Consider the following 21892-nt stretch of genomic DNA (forward strand, 5'->3'; position numbering starts at 1 on the left):
CAGTGTGTTGCACTAAGTGATTGACAGCTCTCCATCAGCCTGATCAGAGAGCTCAGAGCTGTCACTTGGCCATTTTTGAAAAAAAAAAAAATTCACTGGCATTTTCTTTTTACAGAGGAAAACATTTATAATAAAAAATTATAATAATAATAACAATAATAATAAAAAAAAAAAATATATATATATATATATATATATATATATATATATTTTTTTTTTTATTATTATTATTATAATTTTTTTATTATAAATGTTTTCCTCTGTAAAAAGAAAATGTCAATCAAAGTTAAAGCTTAGATATTTTAATAATGCAATAGTGCAAGGGGGTGATGAGGGTTTTTGGGCAATTATGTGTAATTCAGTTGTATGGCCTCTGTGTGTAAAATCACCAAATCCAGGTGGGGAGTCCATTCATGTGTATGTGGAGCCGTAGTGTGACTGTCAAACAAATGCTGATCCTGGGAGATTCCATTGTGTTTTCTTTAATGTGCATGTGGACTGCCGTCCACATTGTATTTTTTTTTATTTTTGCGTGCTAAATTAAGTGTGATATAGGATGTCTTGCAAAAACTAAACATGCAGTTCCTACCACTGTTGTAGTACTCGAGTCCGAGTCCTGGACTGATTTTCAGGACTCGTGACTCGACTTGGACTTGAGCACTAATGACTCTGACTTGGACTTGGACTCGGGCATTGAGACTCGGAAGGTGCAGACGAGGACTCTGACTTGTTAATTGATAAATACAGTTATTTGTATTAAAAAAAGTTGCAATAGGCCCTAATCATTTGGTAATGGGGACTTGACTCAGACTCAACTCTGGCTCTTTTTTGGTGCCTTGGACTTGGACTCGGACTCGAACACTGTGGACTCGAGACTCGACTCGGACTGGAGATTTTGTGACTCGACTACAACACTGGTTGCTACACTGTAGGTTTTGAACATATGCCATTCTTTCCTATGGGGCAAAATTGCTCACAAAAAGGCTTAAAAGTAGTGCTGTCAATAGATAAAACAAATTTAATTAATTAATCTCACAATTTTCTGTAATTAATCTAGATTAATCTAGATTAAAAATAGCATTTTTCTACATAAGACCGAAGCTTGTAACAGATATTTACTTGAGTAAAATCATGGAATTAATGTAAAATCAACACAAATAAAGTATATTTAGATTCAAAAACTATTTTAATAGCTTTCTTTGAATACAGTTTCTCTCCTGTGAAATACAAATGTTCAACAAAACCATCAACATTGACTTGGCTAGACCTCTTTCTTATTTCCACGGCGCTAAGATTGAAGATTCTTCACTCCATAGATTCATCTAGATTAATTTATTTTAATGCTTTAATCAATTTAAATTAATCTCCAGAGTTAACGCATACATTTTGACAGCCCTACTTAACACTATGGCGACCGCAGGCCCGCGGCGATTTAGGCCTCAGAGGACAGAGGATTGTAAACAAACCGATGTACTTTTTAAGAGCTTTATATATCATTTATAGTATTGCTATCTGTCCATTCTCATTGTCACTTGAGTGCATAAACCGTGCCTTCATAATGGCTTAAAGAAAATAAAAATCCATCGGTTGGTTGTCATTTTATAGCGTCGTGAATATAAGTTCTGTTCCGTTAGGGGCTCTGCTTGGCATCACTACTGCACTATCTCGCATATGTGCACGCGCACTGAATAAAGACCACAAATGTACCTTTAATCCCAATATTCGTCTGACCACACCCCTCATCAGCTTACCTTCATAAGCAGGTGTGTGGTCACCTGCTCTCCTCCTTCTCGCTTTCACCACAAGGAAGAAGTGCCTCGGTAGATCCCCACACTTGACACCATGATGGAAGAAAGGATTAGGAGCAGCTTTGGGAAACAAGGATACGTTGACATCATATCTTTATTTTCTCTCACTATTTTCGAGAAAATACGGCGATATTGTCTTCGTACTGGAGTGTCTGGAAGATGATGATCATTCTTTTTTTTTTTATCCACTTTTTCTCCCATTTTTCTATATTTTCTCCCATCCCAATTTCGTATCATCCAATTCAACCCTCCCCTGTCACGAACGCTGTTTCATACATAGAACAAGTCCCCTCCGGTACTTGAGGTAACAGCAGTCGCATCTTTTCACCTGCGCAGCTCGATCTCTCAGTGTCGAGGAGTAACGCATGGGAGGCTCACGCTGCCCCCGACACTTCCTGATTATACTGCGCAGGCGCACCAACCGACTTGTAGGAGTCGCTTGTTCACAACGTTCGATCCCCACCCTTCAGTTTTCCCTCCCCGTAATACGGCCAATGTGTATTACTGCGGACGACCAGCTAAACTGAAAACAATGTGGAGAGCTGGATTCGAACACGCGAATCCTAGCGTCTCCACACTGGTGGCGAGTGCCTTGCCCACTACACCACCTAGCCGCCTGAAGATGATGATCATTCTAAAAACCCTCCACCGGTTTTCGTATTGGGAGCACGCCGCTGCATGCTTCTCAACTGCAGTTCTTTGCTGTGTTTGTTGGGGTGAAACCTGTCAGGCCACAGCTGAACTGTCGGACATGCCGCTGTTGTGAGAAGCGGTGCGTTCCAGGTTGGGTGAGTAGTGTTTTGCTGGCAGGCTCCACTTGTCTGTTAGTGCTATGGGGGCTACTTGACAATGTTTATGGAAACCGGTCCCAGGCTAGGATCCTTTGTTCAGCCACCTAGGCGACAGAAGGCCTTGGTCTGAAGACCATTATAGTTTTAACTAGTGGGCCGCGACCATTAACACTGGTGATCCCTGTGTGTTCTGGACGAGTGGACATCTCTCTGTCACCGTGTTAAGGCCCCATCTTTCATATCCAAATGAGAGTATTCCTTCACGAGGGGATATGTGCATGGATGTGCGATAGCGGCAGATCCATGTTCAAGTCAGCTACACAGGCCAGTTTGGTATTGTGCTGATTCCGTCGGGTGTTGGTAAAATCACCGTTGTAAAGCAGTGTTGACATCTTGTTTCTCTTTTCTCTTAAAAAGTGAGGAGAGGTTCAGAACGGCGGCCTGTCTGGGTGAGTGTTATGTCATTGTTTACATGTTCAGGTGATAGCTGCTTAGCTTACGGTTAGCCAGTCAGCTGTTAACTGCTGCGTTAGCCTGCTGGGATCGCTGCATGGCCTGCTTAGGTTGGGCCTACTGTTAGCCAGTCAGCTGTTAGCTGCGGTGCTAGCATGTCGTGATCACTAGGTAACGTTAGCTTGCTGCTATAGGCCATGGCCTGGCGCGGGGTAGCTTTAGCTTCTCGCGCGCCGCCGTGAGCTCGCTTCTGGTCGCGTGCGCCGTTAGCTCGGCGTCTCGCGAGCAGGGGCAGTAGCGCCCGAACGGTTGGAGCGGCCGTTAGCTTGATGCTATTCTGTTGAACGTGCTTTGATTTTAACATGTTTTACACTCTTGACTACGACGTCATCCTTGACAGGGGATGTTTCGTCGACCCTGCCCTGAGCCAGGATGGCAAGGTTGCATCAACAAAGAGGACTGTAGTGCGGGTTGGAGCGGCGACGCTGCCCAGTTCGAACAACACAGGAGCGGCTGTGTTCCTACGGTGTCTGTGACTGCACTTCGCTGATCTACGTTCCGGGTAGGACCAGGTTTGACCAGACCTTATAACACGTCTTCTGGTTTTACTTTTCTAAATGTATTGTGAATAACGATGTTTTTCCCAAAACGTGTGTTGCTGCAATGCATTTAGGATACGACGCGGGTTATGTGTGAGCTGTTTTTGTCACTGGCAGTTAGCTTCTCTGTGCAAATCGGGATGTAATGATCTGGTTGTTGTGTGAGAAACATCATGGTGTTTATATGTACCGTGTACTCACAACTAAGGTAACTAACCTATGAAGCTATGCTTGGTGACAAGTGAGTAAAAGAATGTTCTTTTCTCAGCCTGTGATGACAATGAACAGTGTGTTCACATATTAACAGGTTTTCCTGTTTTAACTCGCCGTATTGAGGGTAAAAAAGAGGATTGTGTTTCCCCCCGGTTCCCTGGGGACTTTTTCATCCTCCTATCAGACATGTTGTGCACTAATTGTGTCTTTTGTGTGGTAGGGATGCGATGTAACCCTTAGCTTGATTGCTGAGGTTGTGCTAAAACTGCTGGAGAAACTTTATTTTCCTAAAAGAAAAGATGGTTTGGTCGCTGTCGTGTGTGCTTAGCAAGGCCTGTGGCCGATACTAATCGAGAATTATGTATTCTCTCATTGTGAAAAACGGCGTTCCTCTGTTGAGTGTTTTTGCCATTTTTTGTAGGTGATGATGGGTTGTGTGTGTCATGTGACCTACAACTGGGTTGGACTGGCCACAGAAGCACATGTGTATGTTGGACCGGGGCTCTTAGAGCCCTCTCTATTCTGTGTTTTTTCCTTAGTAAAAATCAGATAGCAGGTTAGCTCATGCGCTGTGTGGAGCTGTCAAACGCTTCATAGAGCTGACTATGACTGTGTCATATTCTCTTTTGTCATTACATCGTATCATGGGTGTGGGGTCGTAAAGGGGTGAACTGGTAACCTTTCCTCTTCCCCTTGTTTCTGTCGGTCAGGGGTACACCCCCTGTCCTTCAAGGTTCCCGTCACGTGGCGGTTCGGCACGTTACGGGGGGGGGGGGGGGGGGAGTTTCCTGGTCCCACGGCCTGGTATATTGGGCGTGTGCACCGCAGGAATTCCCCCACCATAGAGTACGTCACCGTGCGCGTCTCTGTTGGTAGGACTTCCGTGTGCTGTTCAGGTCCATGTGATGGATCTGTTTCAGGGGGGTGGTCAGGGCTCCTCCTCACCAAGCGCCTGTTCGGGCCTTCTGTGAGTTCGGACTCCTTCTTCCATGTGAGGGAGCCTCCATCAGAGTACAGAGCCTTCCTCCTCAGATTGTCAAAGTGAGTGGACCCTCTAGAAGGTGTCCTATTCTATTGTATATGTATTCGATTCAATTCGATTGTTGAGTGTGTATGGGTTCAGTGCCTCTTCCCCGGAGAGCCCTAAAACCAATTTTTTACATGGCTCAAGGTGCAATATATTCTTTTCAATCTGTACAGCTCGCGTGGGAAGTATCTCTGGGGATCCCCGTCTCCTTCCTATGGGAGGGTGGTGGGATGTAAAAATGTGAAATTTTTTTACCCCTGGCTGTGTAGACTGGGATACATACTGTTGATGCTTCCTTCTTTTCTATTCAAAAAGTGTTGGAGTTAGGAAGTGTCACACCCCTCTTGTCGTTCCCCTGGGCGCCTTGGGGATTCAATGACAGGTCTAAATAGCCTGTTCATTGATGGGGGTGTGTCCCGACGCACGTATAGTGCTAGCTCGCTGTAAACAGGCGACTGACTGCCGCGCCTTGGTTGCTTGGGGTTAAAACGGCGTTTTTATGAAGCAACTGAGATGGGGGTTTTTCCTCTTCCGACGACCAAATCCCACGACCTGGGATGGTTTTCGACGGATTCTCGTTCATGTCTGGGGGATGATGACGGAATGGATCTGAACATATGTAGAGGGGTCTCACGCCCTTGGGGTGGGCCACCAGGCGCGGTTCGCCCGAACGTCTGGGTGGCGCCTTCTTTTCATGTTAAGATCGACACGCATATCTGCCCTTTCTCCTGGAGTAGGCATGTCGGCGTGGTTAGGGCACGGGACTGGTTCTGGTCACGCTGGTCCGGATCAGTTGAACCCGTTGTCCGCCGGGGATGCAGATCTGCTGTTCTGGTACCCTGAGGGACTTGGGCTTTTTTCAGGGGGAAAAATGCCAGGTCGGTCCGGGTGTCACAGGGTTAAGCGCTATGGAGATCCTGGTTGGGTACGTTTTTACTCAGCACTGTCGTGATGGCTTACGGCCATGCCATTCTGTACACGCTCGATCTCGTCGGATCTCGGCCGCTACACAGGTTGGTCCTGGTTAGTACTTGGTTGGGAGACCGCCTGGGAATACCAAGTACGGTGTGCTTAGGGGCTGGTTCTCCATTATTTTTCGCTCCTCTCTCACGCATGGCGAAGAGGGGCCTGTTGGGGTGGTCTTTGACCTCCTCTGGTGACCCTGTGCTTCCCGTATCGCCAGGCCCGGTCCGAGGTAATGTTCGTCGACCCGTAGGCCTGGGTTAACCCTTTTTTGAAAACTGAGACACTTGTACTGCGGTATAGCTGGTGTATACCCGCAGGTGTGTTTTGGAGTTTTTTCTTGAGGGGTTATAGGAACAACCACCGCATTGGGTAACGCCAAGGTGGTTGATTCCCTGGTGTGTTGGAGCAGTGTCAACTCTCGGGTTCACCGGTTGAGGGTGCCCCTGCACGTTCATGACGTCTGCCAATCGTGTCAGCCTTCTCTGCCTCAACCCCTCTGGGTGGGGGTTTTTAAATGGAGGCTTGGTCATGCAACAACGCCAGCATACGCCCCTTCCGCCGGCGCGGCTGTGTTCAGCTGTCCCCTCTGGCGCCTGTCTCGTCCGCAGTCTCCAGGCTAGGGTTAACAGCCTGTTGCCTGGTTTTTCCCCGGTGCGCTGCCTGCTTCCGTTGGTTAACTTTTTTTGTGTGCTTACGGCCATGCTGACTGCCTATTCTGCAGGGTCAGTGTGCCAGGCGGTGTACTATTGGGGGGACAGGGCCCGCTCGGCTTACGGCCATGCCAACCTGAACACGCCCGATCTCGTCCGATCTCGGAAGCTAAGCAGGTTCTGGCCTGGTTAGTACTTGGATGGGATTCCGCCTGGGAATACCAGGTGCAGTAACTGAGGGGCCTTTGTCCGAATACGCTGGCGATGTGGGGGGCGGGGCACTACGTGCCCACCTGGTGGGGTCTTGATGCTGGCATCATGGACTTCTCCGGGCCCCCATTCCAGGGAGTCCAGTCCTTTTGGTGGGTCTGGGTCTTCCTTCGCGCTCCGCTGCTACGGCCTTGCCACGGGGTTGGGTTTGCCCTTGCCCCCGTGATTCTGGGGGCAGTAACGAGGTTGTTCCTCCGTTCGTTCCCGGGTGGCATGCGGGTTGTGCGTGTGTGTAGTCGTGGGGTCAAGCCACGGTCTGCTCACCCTGTGCGTTGAGTTGCTTGAGTGCCTCTTCGCACGGTCGGGTCCGTCGCCTTCCCGTGAAGCCCCTAATAGGGGGGATGCCCTCCATTAGGGGGGGTCGGGGGGGCTCGGCCCTCCCTGTTCTGATGGTTGTGGGGGGCTGTCAGCGGGGTGTATTTGTCAGCCAGCGGCTCCGCTTGGCCTCCCCTTGTGCAGTAGTGATGCCAAGCAGAGCCCCTAACGGAACAGAACGTTAGGTTATGGCTATAACCAAGTTCTGTTAGTTAGGGGTGACGCTTGGCATCAGACGGCCGCTGCAGCCCTTGACCTCACATTGTGGTGAAAGCTTGGGAAGGAGGAGAGCAGGTGACCACACACCTGCTTATGAAGGTAAGCTGATGAGGGGTGTGGTCAGACGAATATTGGGATTAAAGGTACATTTGTGGTCTTTATTCAGTGCGCGTGCACATATGCGAGATAGTGCAGTAGTGATGCCAAGCGTCACCCCTAACTAACAGAACTTGGTTATAGCCATAACCTAACGTTATATCGCGCTTTTCGTCTAGGCTTTTCTGCAGGAAGCTGCAAAAAAGGCTAAACGTTGGCGCCGTTATATCAAATGCCATTTCTGCTGTATATATACGAATGAAATAAAACAAACTGCGTAGCATCCGGACTATTACAGAGCATCTATGGATGAAATGGGGGCGGCGGGGAACGCCGATCAGTATTATTGGTTAGCAATAGAGTGTGCGTTCAGGTAGCCAATGTCAGTAGTCTATCACGTTAGGTTATAAAACAATGTCCAATCCAGCTGTAATTTGGGGTAATATTATCCTACCATCAGGCCATGTTTCCTCACCAGTCATCGGATTCTCACCAGTCATCGGATTCTGGTAGATCGATATGTACATTGGCTAATCATAAATCCCATTATTCCACTCTGAAAAATACGTTCGGCAAGCTGATCAAAGATGGAGGGTCTTCGTTTGGAATCAAGGCTCTATGATCCGCCCACAGGACTGTAAAAGCAATTTTTTTTAAAATCCCCTCAATGATACTGCAGTGGAGCGATGGCGCCCCTAAGCGAATCTGGCTGGTACTGCATGTTTCGAAAATCAAATATGTGACCAGGTATGGACTTCAGGGTCATGTTGAGGGATCTTAATTTTTTTTTTTTACATATTATGAAAGTACAGATTCATACCTTCAAAATAAGCCATCACTTGAACATTTTGGTGGGATACTTTGCAAGCTACTTCCTATGATTCATGGTGATTATCACAAAACGTATTCAGAGATAATAGCCTTCAAGAGACGAGCAGGCTATTCAGTGACAATAGTGAAACAACTACAACACTACCCAGAAGTCATTGTAATCCATGGCCCCCCTCTCTCTAGGGCAATTAACACCTGGCAGCTTTCCAGTCTGAGGCTCTTTGTTATTAAAATGAGTCTGGTGACTGGTAGTGGTAGTGAAAGGGACCCTGATAATAAACAAGAAACTTAATCAAGTTTCAAGATTTTATTAGCATTTAAAATAACACGAGATAAAAATAGACATGCTAAAGTCAATGTTCAATGTTCTGATGGCCTCTCCAGAAGCATTTAGATGTAAATACATGTAGTGTGGTAGTGAAAGACACAACAACTAGGTTAACCTTCTGTAGTCTGGTAGTGAAAGGTTAACCTTCTGTAGTGTGGTAGTGAAAGGGTTAACCTTCTGTAGTGTGGTAGTGAAAGGTTAACCTTCTGTAGTGTGGTAGTGAAAGGTTAACCTTCTGTAGTGTGGTAGTGAAAGGTTAACCTTCTGTAGTGTGGTAGTGAAAGGTTAACCTTCTGTAGTGTGGTAGTGAAAGGGTTAACCTTCTGTAGTGTGGTAGTGAAAGGGACCCTGATAATAAACAAGAGACAAAATCAAGTTTCAAGATTTTATTAGCATTTAAAATAACACGAGATAAAAATAGACATGCTAAAGTCAATGTTCAATGTTCTGATGGCCTCTCCAGATGATCACCGTGGTCTTTTTGAACCGCCGCTGGATATTTTGGCTGGTGGTGCCGGGCATGTTACGTCCTGGGCTTCCTCATCACAGAACTCTCTGATCTTGTGGAACAGATAGTGTTGTCTTGCAGAGTCCAGTCCCGGTGGTGGCAGCACAGGAAGTCCATCTATAGGCGGCAGGACACGGACGTCACGGAGCAGCTGGAATCTGGTTTCAGCGCCATCAATAGACATCTTTGCCACAACCACACCAGGTTCCTTGGAATCAAAGCTGCAATAATAAAGTGAAACGTTAGTACAGGGCACATAACAATATCAATGCATTTGTATCATTTGCCAATGACATTCTTTGCACTAAAGTGTGAATAATTAATTACAGTAAATACACAACACACAGTGACCACACCCACCTAAAGTGCTGGTACTGCTTGATCTGTGGCAGTGGCTTGAAGTAAGGCCCCAGATGTTCCTGCCAGTTGTAGGACTGCACGATTACAGTGCCATCTTCCTTTCCCACTAGCTGTGGTATGTTGATTCCAGCCACTGAGCTGTCCCTTACGACTGCTGCAATCTCATCAAGAGTGTTCACCTTGGTCTTTCTGAAACGCTGCTTGAGAAGCCCAAAGAAACAGTCCGGGGAAAACTTTGTGTGGCCTACAATCAGCAGGTGGAGATTGACACGATGGTGAAGACCATGTAGCGCTCGCCACGCTAAGTACCACAACATGTACTTGTTCTTGTTTTGGCCACTGCAGTTGTCACAGTGAAGGTCAACATCTGTCTCCCCAAGACCATGGTCTTTGAAGAAGTGGTGCAGGTAGCTTATGACGGCGTTGCTACCTTTGCTGGACTCCATCCCCTCATCCACCAAATAGTTGACTTGCCGTGGAATCGCCTCACAGCAAACACCGAATATGCTGCACTTGCGTGGAGCCAAGAAGTACATGGGCCCTGGTTGAAGGGGGTCTGATGGGTAGTGCACCTGCAATAAATGAATAAGGATTTTAGAAAGAAAAAAAAGGGAGCAATGCAGTAGTTATAACAATTATAACATGATGTTGTGAAAGAGGGCTTGGTATGTAGTCACCTTTTGAGCGTAGTCGAAACTGTAATGCATTGTCAAGGGCTTGCTTGCCGGTGGCACATGACCACCCAGAGAAAGACCATCACCGATCTCCTTGGCGGCTTTAAGCATGCCCTTGTAGGCAGCCCGCTCGGAGGTTACATGCGCCAGATGTTGTTCCTGCTGCTTCAGCTTTGCAGACTTCTCAGCCTCTGGCAGATTTGCACTTTTGAAAATCTGAAAAAAAAAAGTTAAGTAAATGATGATTAATATTAATAATAATAAACTGTATTTGTATAACACTTTTCATACAGAAGTTGCAGTTCAAAGTTCATAACACTGTGATGTTCACTAACCAGATAATTGTTCTTCTGACACACCCAGCAAAGATCAGACATTGGTTTGATTGCTGTGATATGACTCAGTAATTGCCTCCAGAGGGACTTAAATGTGGACAGGCCCACTGCTCGCTGGTCTGAAAGATTAATAAGAACACATGTTAGCACAATGTCATTTATTTTCAAGCTTTGTTTTTATTTGACAAAGACCTATTTGACCTATTTCTTTGACAAAGATTTGCTTACACCTACCAACTGGCATTGCCTTGGTATATAAACGCCACACAGATGCCTTCGTGACGAAAGATGGTAACAGCTGACCGGTAAAGTTCTTTTGGTGTGCCTGGCGTCCAGGGAGGTGAACAGCATGATCTTCTGCATAATTCAACACAAATTGAACTACTTTTTCGATATCTTCATATTTTATGCAATGCTTGTTGTTGCGTGGCAATCGCTTCTTTGTGCGAAGACACATGCCATTTTCTGACATGTGTTTGCTTATTGCAATCAAGCGATCCTTACCTATTCTTGGGAGAGAAGAGGGGGGGGGGGGAGACAGAGAGAGAGATAGTTAGATCATCATCATCACAAGTACCGGTACCTGTCTGTACCACACCCAGTCTACATGATTGTGGAGACAGAGACAGAGAAGTTAGATCATCATCATCATCAATCATCATCATCACAAGTACCGGTACCTGTCTGTACCACACCCAGTCTACATGATTGTGGAGACAGAGAGAGATAGTTAGATCATCATCATCAATCATCATCATCATCACAAGTACCGGTACCTGTCTGTACCACACCCAGTCTGTCGCTGTCACTCTCCTCTCTCGAATATCATGCAGTATCTGTCTCTAATCCTTTCAATCTCACCATTGTTACACTCTACCGCCCTCCAGGTACACTCGATCACTTCACAGATGAGCTGGACATGCTTCTTAGCTCCTTACCGGAAGATGTTACCCCTCTCCTTCTACTGGGCGACTTCAACCTGCCTGACTCATCTCAGTCAGTCATAGTAGTCTCCCTCCTACAATCGTTTGACCTGACTCCCACTGCCATGCCTCCCACCCACAAAGCAGGCAACTCCTTGGATCTCATATTTTCCCGTAACTCCAGCATCATTAACACCACGGTAACTCCCCTACATGTATCTGACCATTCCTTCATATCCTTCTCACTAACTCTCATGCTTAACCGAAAGGTCTTCACCCCAACTCAAACAGTCTCACTCAGACGCAACCTGCCCTCCCTATCCCCCTCCACCCTCTCCTCTGACATACTATCCGCTCTACCTTTGAGTGACACCTTCTCTGCTCTCTCCACAGAGATGGCAACCTCCACCCTCCTTTCAGCCCTTGCAACCTCCTTCGACAAGCTCTGTCCCCTCGTTGAGAAACCTGCCCGCCGTTCCCCACCCAGTCCATGGCTGACAGATCCAGTGAGAGAACAAAGACAGGTCCTGAGAGCAGCTGAAAGGAAGTATAGAAAGTCACGCCTCACTGCTGACATCGACACATATCACAACCTCTTGTTAACATTCTCCAAAACCATCACTAATGCCAAAGCTTCTTTCTTCCACCATAGGATCGAGGCCTCTGCCAAGAATCTTCGCAAACTGCATGCTACCATGTCCTCCCTCCTCACTCCCCCCCCACCCCCCCCTCCCTCATCTTTCTCTGCCGAAGACTTTGCGATCTTCTTTGAGGAAAAAGTGGAGAACATCCGCAGCTCCTTCTCCCAACCCCCACCCATTCCAAATGCTGAATCGAGAACCTCATCCTTCACTCTGTCATCTTTCTCTCCCATTACAGAAGCAGAGACCCTGACACTGGTAACGTCAAACCGTCCGACTACTTGCCAGCTGGACCAGCTACCCTCCCCACTCCTCCAGACCATAGCACCAAACATCCTCCCATTCCTAACTGCAACCATCAACTCCTCACTCAACTCGGGGGTGGTCCCCACCTCCCTAAAACAAGCCAGAGTCACGCCGCTCATAAAAAAACCAACCCTGAACCCTACCGTCATAGGCAACTACCGTCCTGTCTCTCTTCTCTCCTTCCTTTCTAAAACACTTGAACGTGCTGTATCCAACCAACTTACTGCTTATCTCTTACAGAATGACCTCCTAGACCCTAATCAGTCAGGCTTCAGGACTGGTCACTCCACAGAGACAGCCCTCATTGCGGTCACAGAGGCACTTCACTTAGCAAAAGCGAAAGGCCTCTCCTCTGTCCTGATTCTCCTAGATCTATCTGCAGCCTTCGACACAGTCAACCACCAGATCCTCCTTGCGGCCCTCGCATGAATGGGAGTGGCTGGCTCTGCGCTGACATGGCTGTCATCATACCTCAATGACCGCTCCTACCAAGTGTCATGGAGAGGGACCCTGTCGGCCACCCGCCCCCTGCGGACGGGTGTCCCCCAGGGCTCGTTTTAGGACCCCTTCTCTTCTCCCTCTACACTAAATCACTGGGTAACATTATCACGTCTCATGGCTTCTCCTACCATTGTTATGCCGACGATACTCAACTCTTCCTCTCCTTCCCTCCCTCAGATATCCACGTCTCTGAGCGGATCTCGGCCTGTCTGTCCGACATCTCAGCCTGGATGACGTCCAACCACCTCAAACTGAACCTAAGCAAAACAGAATTGCTCCACCTGCCGGCCAAATCCTCCCCCCTAACCGACCTTTCAATCACAGTCGAGAATACAGCTGTGACTGCGTCCCCGACCGCCAAGAACCTTGGTGTTGTCCTCGACGACCAGTTGAACTTCTCTGCTCACATCGCAGCGACGACCAGAACCTGCCGATTCCTCCTGAGCAACGTCAGAAGGATACGCCCCTTCCTGACAAAAGAAGCCACCCAACTCCTCGTCCAATCAACAGTCATCTCCCGCCTCGACTACTGCAATGCACTGCTCGCTGGCCTCCCGGCCACTGCCACTAAGCCTCTTCAACTCATTCAGAACGCAGCGGCCCGCCTGATCTCAAACCTACCGAAGTCGGCCCATGTCACCCCACTTCTTAGGGACCTGCACTGGCTCCCCATTGCTGCACGAATCCGCTTCAAGGCCCTCGACCTAGCATACCGTGCGGCAAAGGGAACCGCTCCCGCCTACCTCCGGTCAATGGTCTCTAACTACACACCCTCAAGACCCCTACGCTCTGCATCTTCTGGCCGCCTCAGACCTACTCCTATCCAAGCTCCGGGAGGGTCATCAAAGAGAAGTCGCCTATTCTCAGTCCTTGCCCCACAATGGTGGAATGAACTACCCACCCCAGTTAGGACAGCCGAATCACGTCCAATCTTTCGCCGTCGACTAAAGACGCACTTCTTCAACCATTATCTGAATTAAAAAAAAAAAAAAAAAAAAACAATAAAAAAAATCTAACCCTAACTAACCGTACTGTCATGCACTTGTCCTAATAAACTAACCTACACTGTAGCACTCAACACTTTGATGAACATTGTTGCTCAGCTGATAGAGTTGTGCCCTTCCTGATGGCTTGTCGTACAGAACTTGTAAGTCGCTTTGGATAAAAGCGTCAGCTAAATGACTAAATGTAAATGTAAATGTACATGATTGTGGAGACAGAGAGAGATAGTTAGATCATCATCATCAATCATCATCATCATCACAAGTACCGGTACCTGTCTGTACCACACCCAGTCTACATGATTGTGGAGACAGAGAGAGATAGTTATTGTAATTGTGGCACAAATCAAAAGACACAAATAGTGTCTTTGGTCTATACTATCTGCTATACTTTATACTATACTATGCTACTATACTCTACTATAATGTACTATAATTAGTTTTAATAAAATGGGGGACCCTGATAATAAACAAGACTAATCAAGTTTCAAGATTTTATTATCATTTAAAAAAAAATAGGCATGATGTACTATATTAGTTTTAAATAGACAATAATAATAACTTACCCGTGGATGAAGAGGAAAGCTTCACGGCAGATTTGTATCGCCCCGAAGAAATAGTTTGTGTAAGCACGTTGTCTTTTTTTGGAAATCGATTTATTTCCGATAGTCCATTCTGACTTTCGACCAAAAGCCTGGAGCTGCGCCATAATAATCAAGTCTTTATGATCCTCTTCGAGAGCCGCTATCTCAAAACGCCTTGTGTAAACTTCATCACGGTCCAATTTTGTGATACATGACCGCCGATTAAGAATGTCATTTTCTTTATCAACCTGGACGCATTTACAAGTAAATCGCAAAAGTCTTTCCATTTGGCGTTCGTGGTTCTCGTCAGATTCAACTTCCACAACGCACATTACGTGTTCTACCTTGTCTCCAAATCCGTTAGGTGTGTTGTCACCATCATCAGATTCTGGCTCTGCCTCGTCTTCAAATCCGTTAGTGTTGTCACCATCACCACCATCACCATCATTTTCTGGCTCTGCCTCGTCTTCAAATCCGTTAGTGTTGTCACCATCACCATCATCTGCCTCTAACTCGTCACAATTGTCTTCTTCTTCTGAACCAGAATCTGAGTTTCTTTTTGGATTTTTCTTCTGCGGAAAGAAATCCGTGATGAATGTTCCTAAAGCGCGTTCATCTTCAACACAGTGTGCTCCGAAGTGAGCAAACCGGTTTAATGCCTCGGCAAGTGCCCTCGCTGTGGGTTGACTGGGTTCCATGGTGACTGGCAAACATGCACTGCCCTGCTCTCTGTTTAATACTCACCGATCAATGGCATCAACTTAATGACGTCACCGCCTGACCAATAAGCATTTAGATGTAAATACATGTAGTGTGGTAGTGAAAGACACAACAACTAGGTTAACCTTCTGTAGTGTGGTAGTGAAAGGTTAACCTTCTGTAGTGTGGTAGTGACGGATAAAAAAACGGATAAATAGTTTTTTTTACCATATTTCTAATATTTATTTTTGATAAATACCAATTATAAATATCTCGACGAATTACCTCTGAATATGAATCAAAAAAAATATTAAAGATTCGCTCACTAGTTCTACCAGAAACGGAGTTGAGGCGAAGCATTACTAAGCGCTTCTGTAGTGTGGCAGTGAAAGGGTAACCTTCTGTAGTGTGGTAGTGATACTAGTGACGGATAAAAAGGTTTTTTTACCATATTTCTAATATTTATTTTTGATAAATACCAATTATAAATATCTCGACGAATTACCTCTGAATATGAATCAAAAAAAATATTAAAGATTCGCTCACTAGTTCTACCAGAAACGGAGTTGAGGCGAAGCATTACTAAGCGCTTCTGTAGTGTGGCAGTGAAAGGGTTAACGCGCCCTCATCGCGCCCCAGCGCAGTTTACATCAGGGCCCCCACAATAATGAAAAAGCCGATGAAAAAGCAATTTTTTATCACTCCGTTTCCGTATTAAATTAATTTACTTTTAGCCATTAGGTTGGAAAAAATGCACCCTACCGAAATTCGTTCGCTCATAAAATTCGAACTGTGTTTTAATGGTTTTTAATTAAGTTAAAACACACGTTTTATAAAGGCCGTCAAGGCCTCTTTTTTTTTATCTTTTTTTTAGACACTGCGTTACGTTGCTTATAAATCATCTGAACTTATAACATTAAGATAGTGTATTAATAGTGTGTTATTCTAAAGCTAATGACGTCTGTGTGTTAACACCTATTAAGTACAGTACTTGGCCCCTGTGGACAGGCCCACAGCCCACGCGTGTAGTTTTTTCTCCTCACTTGGAAGAAAATTTGTGGAACTATTATAACAATAATTACCTCATTTACAAGTTGTATTTAAGTTTGCAACTAAGGGCAAATAAGGGAACACATGAATGACAATTCAAATATGTAAAAAAAATCAAGATTTCGATTTTTAGGATTTTCTAAACAGCAAGACATTTTCTTCATTTCAGAGCACCTCCCCCTTTGCGGATCAAATCGGGTTTGGTCACGGCGGGTCACATATGTGGAAAGATCCTGCTAGTGGATCAGGGACCTAATAAGCGTTATAAATATGGAATAAAACAATAACAACTCGTCACGAGTATACTCGTGGCTCTGGACCACAACGCATGGAATCGAAACACGTATTTACTCGTGAACGGACGCCATAGTGTTAAAAGATATACGTTTGACCAATGAAATCGTCATTGTTCAACACTATGTCATAGTTTGCAACCAAAACAGGAAATTATGTTCTCTCAAAGAAGTCTCTTCCCAGTCGTCTACACTACAACACACCCACAGCAACTAATAATATTATATAGGTATGACATAATATAATGTATTATAATACCTACACTGTACATATCCATACTAGCCAGTGTTTCCTATAGGCCTATCTGAATGCAGATGTCCTGCAGCCTCTCTCTAAAGGGATGACAATTGATTCCCCATATGCTCTGTGCGCAGTCTCCCTGCTCTCTCTCTCTCTCAGAATCTCAGAGTGTTTTTCTCTGTGTAACGTAAACTAGATTGATAGATCAAAATATCTCAGCATTTTCCAGTTTTGTATTGCCAGACCTATTTCCACACTTGGCTTTAAGCGCGCCGCTGTGCCAGCGCAGGAGACTGTGCACTTAGCAGATCAACCCATGTGCTGGCAATGTTGTATTATCAATCTACGCACGTTGCTCAGTGGAGAATATTGTGTGAGGCTGTGTGCTCTCTGTTGTGAAAATACATTTATTCATAAGGAACACAACATACAAGAGCAATAGTGTGAAAGCTACCAAGGCTGCAAAGTGACACATGTGTTCATAATGATTTAGGCTATTTTAGGGTTAGGCCTTTGGAATGAATATGCAAGAAAGTTCGTATCCATCCACACACACACACACACACACACACACACACACACACACACACACACACACACACACACACACACACACACACACACACACACACACACACACACACACACACACACACACACACACACACACACACACACACACACACACACACATACACACACACACCTACAAATTCCATTACAATTTATTGATAGGATCTTATATCAACTATGCTTGCAAAACAAGACAATTGAAACCATTTCAGTACTTTGACATTTTGAATTTCAGTTTATTCTTTATATGGAGGGAAATGTTTACTCATATGTACTTCAGTTTCCCACAAATGGCATGCATTCATCATTGAAACCACAGCTAGGTGCAAGCATTTGGTTTCAATGATGAATGCTATACTGTTCAATGCAAAATAGTACTCTGAGTACATGCTATTGCATTCTGATATGGTATGATATTGCCTTCTTTATTAATTTTTTTTTATCTACTTTTTCTCCCCATTTTTCAATTTTTCTCCCGTCCCCAATTTCGTATTGTCCAATTCTACCCTCCCCTGTCTCCCCTGTCTCGAACGCTGTTAGGCCATGCCTCCCACAAGCCGGCTGCAATGTGGACGAAGCCTTGCATCACGTGTTTTTTTTTTTTTTAAACTTAAATTTGTATTAAACATTTATAGACATACAACACAACATATACAATAACATCAACAACACTATTAAACAGACATAAACAATAAAGAAAAAATGTAATACTCAAAAACAAAATAAAAAATACTGACTTGAGCAGAAATTCCACAAACATAAATAATAAAATGGAAAAACATAAAACAGTTGTCATACCCTAAACAAAAATTAAAATAAAAAAGCTAACTAAAGCAGCATTTTGTGACATGGGTTCAGAGACCCTCCTTGAACCTCTTTCCTACTTTACCCTTCGCCCTCTTGTGTTGCATTTGGTTCTTCCTCTGTGATGTCGTTTTCGTTCCCCTTGTAATCCTCCCACTTTCCCCATCTTTCTCCAAATTTCTCTTCCTGTAACCTCAGCATGTGTGTTATCCTCTCCATATCCTGTATCTCCCCTACTATTCCTACCCATTGTGCTATTGTCGGTGGGTCTTCTTTGTACCACAGTCTTGTTATTGCTTTTCTGGCCGCTATCAACATTATCTTTATTAAATATTTGTCCCCCCCTTGTATTCCCTCGTGTGTCAGGTCTCCTAAGTAAAGCACCAGTCCTGTTTGTGGTAACCTGTATCCTAATATTCTGTTTATTGCCTCCCCTATCTCCTCCCAATACCCCTTCAGCTTCTGACATCCCCAGAATATGTGCGTGTGATTTGCCCCCTCCTTCCCACACATCCTCCAGCATGCTCTTTGTGTTGGTGCATATTTTCCCTTCAGCTCTGGGGTTATAAAGAATCTGATTATGTTTTTCCATCCAAACTCTTTCCATATCCTCGATCCTGTTGTTGAATGTTGCACCTCGCATATGTTACCCCATTCCTTCCCTGTTATTCCTATCTCTAGTTCTCTCTCCCATTTCTCCCTTATGTAATCGGTCGTGTGTCCCTTGCTGGTCATTATAGCCCGGTACAGTGCTGATATTACCCTTCCTTTCCCTCCTTCGTATGCCCTTACTATCATCCTAATTATTCCATTCTGTTCTTCATCCTTGTCCCCTCTTATTTCTTTATTATAGTAATCTCTAATCTGTAGATATCTGAAGTGGTCCCTGTTTTCTAGTCCAAATTTCTCCTTTAATTTTTGTAATGTTTGCATTTCCCCCTTCTCTATCAATTTGCATATCGCTGTTGCCCCCCCCCCCCTCTCCCACCTTCTGAATCCATGGTCCAACCTCCCTGGTTCGAATCTCTTGTCATGTGCTATCCATCTCAGAACCCCTGTCTGCTTCTCCAATTTGTGTGTTTTTACTACTCTGTTCCATAGTCAAGGTGCATTTGGTGATTTGGTGATTGGTTCTAACAGTCCCTCTTTCTCTTTGAATAGTTCCCTATCTCCCACCAGAGCTTGTACCTTTTATCCCTCCCCTTCTTTTTCAATGTCTTTCCATCTTGCCTCATACTTGTCGTTACACCAGCATGTCACTGCTCTCAGTTGTGCTGCATAATAGTAATCTTGTAGGCTGGGTACTGCCATCCCTCCCTCTTCCTTTGGTAGTTGTAGTGTTTTATATCTGACCCGTGGTCTTCTCCCCGCCCATATGAACCTCTATATCAGTCTGTCCCACTCCCTGAATTGATTCTGTGGTATTTGTATCGGTAGTGACTGGAACAGGTACAGTAACCTTGATAGTATGTTCATTTTAATTACCTCTATTCTTGAATTGAAGTCCAAGGGCATTACTGTCCATCTCTCTAAGTCTCTCTTGATGTTCTGATTTATCTGTGTATAGTTCGCCTCAAACAGTTTCCCCACCCCTCTCGTGATGTTCACCCCTAAGTATTTAATCTTGTCCATGTCCCATCTTATCCCGTACTGGTCCCTAATTTCCTTCGTTGGGGTATAGTTCCATGCTAAGGTCTGTGTTTTTGTCACGTTTAGTTTGTATCCTGAGTAGTGGCCATATTCCTACAGTAGATCCATCAGTGCCGGGAAGCTCTTGTCTGGTTGTCTCATGTATACTATCACGTCATCCGCAAATAGGCCTAGTTTATATTCCGTTCCCTTTATCCTTACTCCCTTGATGTCCTTGGTCTGTCTGATCAGTTGTGCCAGTGGTTCTATGAAAACGGTGAAGAGCGTTGGTGAGAGACAACATCCCTGTCTGGTAGCCCTCTCTAATCTGATTCTATCCATCAGGCTGCCATTCACCTTAACCCTCGCTGTCGGTTCTTGATATAGTGCCTTGATCATCTTCATTGCCCTCCCATTCAGTCCAAACCTCATCAAAGTTCTGTATAAAAATGTCCAGCTCACACTGTCGAATGCTTTTTCTGCATCCAGGCTAATCAGTACCGCGCTACCACCTTGTTTTTGTATCTCCTCTACTATGTGTAATGTCTTTCTCACGTTGTCCTGTGTCTGTCTCCCTTTAATAAATCCAGTTTGATCTTCATCTATAATGTCTGGCATAAACGTCTCAAATCTCTTTGATAGTATCGATGTATACATCTTGTAATACACGTTGAGTATGGACACGGGTCTGAAACTACTACATAATTCTCTATCCTTCCCTTCCTTCGGTATCGTGGTGATTATGGCTTCCTTCCACGAGGGGGGCATTTTGCCCTCTTCCATCGTGTGTCTGAACGCCACCCCTAACATGGGTGCTAATTCTGTTCTAAATGTCTTGTAGAATTCCGATGGGAATCCGTCGCTCCCCGGAGATTTGTTGTTTTTAGCTCTACTAATTGCCTCTTCCAGTTCTCGTTCCGTAATTATTTTATTTAATTCTTCATTCTGTTCTTTCCCTATCGATGGTAACTCTAGCTTCTCCAGATATGCTTCTATTTCCTCTTCTCCCGCTGCTTTTGGCTGTGTGTATAGTTTCTCATAGTATTCTCTAAATGTCCTCTCTATTTCAGCTGGGTCCCTCAATATTTCATTAGTCTTTGTATCCCTTATTGTGTGTATCGTGTTCAACTTCTGATGCGTCCTAATTCTCCTAGCCAACAGTCTGGTCGCTTTTGGTCCCCCTTCATAGTACGTTTGTTTCATGAACCTCGCTTTCTTTTCTATTTCCGTCAATAATTCCCTATTTATCCTGGCCTTTACTTCTTTGATTTCTCTGAGCGTTTCCTGTTCTTTTGATATCTGGTGTCTCCCCTCTAGCTTCTTCAGCTTCCCTATCAGATTGTGATATGTCTCCGTTCTGGCCTTCTTCAGCATTGCTGTCTTCTCTATCAATTTCCCCCTTATCACCACCTTCAGTGTGTCCCATAGAATGTTCGGGTCTACCGCCCCGTTGTCATTTTCTTCCTTATACCTGGCTATCTCCTCCTTGATCTGACTCACCACCCCCTTGTTATTTAATATTCCCACATTTAGTCTCCAGATCATGTTCCTCCGTCTCCCTTCTAGATCTACTGTCAGATATATGGCACTGTGATCCGATATGTCCGCTACTCCTATTCTGCTCTCCCGTACCCTGTAACTGTCCCCCGTCGTCATCAAAAAGTAGTCTATTCTCGCTTATGTCACGTGCGGGTGTGAGTAATGTGTGTATTCCCTGTCCATGGCGTGCATCCCCCTCCAAACATCTGTAATTCCCATTTCCGTCATCTGAATATTCATATATCTACTGATTGGTGCCCGTCCTTTTCTAGTACTCGTGGTGTCTAGGTCGTGATTCAGTACTACATTAAAATCTCCCGCGCATATCAATATCCCTTCTAGTTCCATCACTATCATATCAAAAATGGTCTCATATAAATCCCTCTCACTCTCTGGGGGTGCATAAACATTCACTAAAGTAATCATTTGACCCTCCATTTTTCCCTTCACCAGAACAAACCTTCCCTCCTTGTCTCTTACTTCCTTGATCAATTCAAATTTGACTGTGTTTTTGATTAACGTGATTACTCCTCTCCTCAGGTTCCGTTTAAAGGAACTATAGTATGCATTTTCATATCCAAATCTCTTCAGTTTCTCATGATCCTGTGCTACCAAATGTGTCTCCTGCAGAAAAATCACTTCCATCTCACTTTTTTTACATTTCA

The sequence above is a fragment of the Notolepis coatsorum genome (genome assembly GCF_963971535.1).
Source record: "Notolepis coatsorum genome assembly, chromosome: 7".
NCBI classification, from domain to species: Eukaryota; Metazoa; Chordata; class Actinopteri; order Aulopiformes; family Paralepididae; genus Notolepis; species Notolepis coatsorum.